Source organism: Aplysia californica, unplaced genomic scaffold (genome assembly GCF_000002075.1).
Source record: "Aplysia californica isolate F4 #8 unplaced genomic scaffold, AplCal3.0 scaffold00871, whole genome shotgun sequence".
Taxonomy (NCBI): Eukaryota; Metazoa; Mollusca; class Gastropoda; order Aplysiida; family Aplysiidae; genus Aplysia; species Aplysia californica.
In genome coordinates this window covers 82945-86787 of record NW_004798141.1, presented here as the reverse complement: position 1 = coordinate 86787, position 3843 = coordinate 82945, and positions in this window count along the sequence as shown.

Here is a 3843-nt window from a genome sequence, read left to right as displayed (position 1 = left end):
CACACACACACACACACCAATGTGTATTATTTTAGTGTGCCAGGACACATGCGTATGGTGGGCCAGTGGTTAGGCCCTCGGACTCGCAACCGCAAGACCGTAGGTTCGAATCCTGTCAGGGGTGCGACGTTTTGTCTTAGGGAAAGGCACTTTACTCGAATTTTCCTCACTTCGCCCAGATGGAAATGGGCACTTGGCTGTAGGCAGCGAAAGATTGTGTCAGTCTGTTTGTGTTTGAGGGCTTAAAAGTTAATCAGTTGCATTGTACATGTACATGTACTGCATGCTTCCTGGGATGCTGAGAATGTTTCTGAGTGTAAGCTTAATTGGATCTACTGGTGTAATAAATAATAGGCTAGAGTTTAAAGTTGAAGCGCATAGATAGAACTTGCTGTCGAGCGGGGATACGGCAAAAAATATATTATTATTATTATTATTATTATTATTATTATTATTATTATATGAATTATGTGTTGGGCCTGTGTGAATTAGCGGAGACAATAGGCCATGACCAACCGATCGAAGGTCACACGACAGACATATATTCGCTAGCGTTGCTTCATTTTGGCCTGTATACATGTATGAGAGTACATTAACCTCGGTTATTAGTAGCCCTACATGTACTAGGCTATCTTAGATCGCCTAGGTGTAAGCCTTTGATGTGTGCATTGTAAACGTAGTCAAACAATACGTTGGCGGTGCCTCTCTCTAGCCTGCAATCGACACACGAGCTTTCTCGTATCTCTTTCTCTTGTTTCTCTATCTCGAAACGTTCCTTAAGACTTGTGATGATGTGTGTTACTCGATGAAGGTTGCTAAAGTAGCTACGAGATAAAATAATCCTCAACATTCTGATATTTTTAGAAAGAGGGGCATTTCGGCAGGAAAAAAATGGTGAAATAGTAGACTAGATATAACGCCCCATCGGCACTTGTAGAGGTTATACATGTAGCCTATAAATTTAAGTTTAGTGGCGGGACTTCAGAGATTGTGTGTGTGTTTTTTGTTATTGGTTTTTGAGTTGTTGTTCCCTGGGGGGGGGGGGGGTGGTTACTTAATAAGTGAATTTTAATATTACGAATTTAGATTTCCAGAGCATTCTTAATAATAATAATGTTATTGCATATCTGAGGGAGACAGTAGAAGACATAATATATTGCCTCAATGTATTGTTGTGCACTACGTGAAAATCTGAGACGAAATCGTAGATTCCACTACATGGGTAATGACCAGGAATCAAACCCTGTGGGTCAACAAAGATCCTTTCCAGTTCTTTCAGTTTCAGTATTAGAACTGGCTACAAATCCTCTGATCATAGCAGTTTCGTAATAGATGTGTGTTATTTGAACTCTTCCGGGGTATGTATGCGTAGGGAATTCCTTCCATAGGCTGCAAATGAGTTCCACGTTAACGTACACATAGAGGATACTAACACACCGAGTTGCTAAATTTCTGTCACACCCATCTTCAAAGTACATTGTACAATACACACTGTAACTCTTTTACTATTCACCATAGTGGAACGAAATGAGGCACACGTGATCTTCTTTCTGTGTACATGACATGAAAGGAATTGACCAATGTCTTTTTTATTCAACTTTATTCACACTAACTTTTGCTAAATCCAAATCAAAGTTTGTTTTGTTTTGCATATGGCTTCTACCTGCTAGATTCACTGCTACAAAACTGTTCATTTCCTGAATTAATGTCCTTACGGTTGCATGGATTCGACTGCCACTCCTCTTGGAAGTTCAGCTTCCAGTTCCTGACAGGTTAACATGAAGTGCGGCCTGTTTCTGATCCGTCGGTCAAGGTCATCTGACAGACGTTCTGTTGGTTTAAGGCTTATCGATCTTGAAAGCCAGTACATACAGAACATTGATTTCATGAGTTTGGAGGGAGTTTTGACTTATCATGATCGCATGGGGTCAGGCGTTGTCTTGTTGGCAAATATTACACCTTGCCGTGCAATGTAGGCCATGAGATGAGAAAGAGGTTTTTCGTCACTATATCTTTGACCTGTGATAGGTTTGCTTTGAATTGTGACCGACCATAATGTGAGCGATGATAAACAGAGATTTCTCACAACACCATCACATGTGTGTCACCAAATCGGTCTATTTGGCGGACTTAGGCTTGGTGAAATCTCTATCCTCGCCATCTAGATCTAATCACTCTTTCTCTTTCACAAAGTGATGAGTTAAAAACGTGTTGAATAGAAAACTACACCGATACCTTTGGAGTAATCGCCAGTGTTTGCTGCGCCCACATTTGGTGATTTCTTCGAATAAACCATGTTAGAAAGGTTCCAAATAAAAGATTATAATCCCGAAATCCATAATTACGTAAACGTCTAATAACGGGTTTCGAACATGGGTGTTGACAATAACCCGGTCCAGGCGTCGAATCTTTGCACTTGGCCGGCCACTTCTTCTAGGCCTGATTTGGACAGCTCCAATAAGCCGACCGAGTATTAAAATGCTTGTTCAAGCGTTGAGTGGGGTTTTTTTCCTGCACACATTCACGTGTCTTTCAACAGCAAAAAGCGCAATTCCATAATTTACCATACACACAGCGCGTTCACGTTCTGTAGTTGTTAGTTTTGCTGTTTTGAAAACAGGTGAAAAAATGACCCAAGGGTTTTTAAAAAACGCAGATTTTCATAGTGTGTATGGTGTATTTAAAGCGTCATTCAAAGCAAACGTTGGGTGCAGGATGCGTTGATTTCAACGTATATCGCGAGCGAGAAAACAACGCCAAAACTTTGCAATGTAAAAAAAATGTCATTGGAAGATAATTCAAAAAGTAAAACAATCAAAATATAAATATCATTTTTGAGTTTGAGTTTGATTTGAGTTTGAGTAAAGAGGAGCACATCGACACAATAACTTTCAATAAGGGTCATTTAGTGCAAGGAAGAAGCGTGATAGGTGGCAGAAACAATATAGGAAACAAAAAGAGGTACATGCAGCTACCACCAGTGGCACCCTTCAACCGCCCACCTTTTTTTTAGTAGACTGTCTGTTTATGTGTAGTAAATATAAGCACATTGCCACAATAATGGTCATTTAGTAGAGGGAACAATTAAGATGGATAGAAACAGCAGAGGGAAAGAAAAGAGATAGGGCCTACTGCTACTAGTGGCACCCTCCATCCATCCGCCTTTTTTCAGTGCCTTTTAACTTTTAGATAAAAACAAAACAAAACCGGTCCGACGTTGTGTCCTTGGGAAAGGCACTACTTCCCACTTGGCTCGGTCCTATCGGAGACGGACGTTAAACTAATACATGTACATGTAGTTCTCGCCATTTAAATAACCTAACAGTGTTGATAGAGGCGTTAAACCCATACCATTCCACCATTTTCACAAAACAAAACAAGCGAAGTAACAACTCTGCTATTGCTATTATAACGATTCATGGACAAGTAAAACTAAAAGGGTCAGGTGGTATCAGGCATCAGGCGTGCTCGGCTTTTTTTTTTTTTTTTCATTACAATGAATTTAATGCTGTTGTCAATGTGACACGTCTTGAAGTTGAAGTGGTCACAATGGCCTTTACCCCCATAGACTCATAGTAGAGATGTTTGTTATTGTCTCCCTCTCATCAAACCCCGCCCATCGGGCACTTGTGCACCAAGTAGATTATTTTGATTATTCTTTCACTTGTAGCGGTGACGCACAGAGGCAGTTTGAGCGTCAGTCCACAACTTCTAAAAGTAAAAGTGGACTGTCATTGCTATCTGTCAGTGAGTGTGAGTCACAGAGGCGATTGGGGTTGTTTTGTTTTTTTTTGTTGTTGTTTTTTTGGGGGGAGGGGGGGTTCTTTACAACGAAGACCCCCC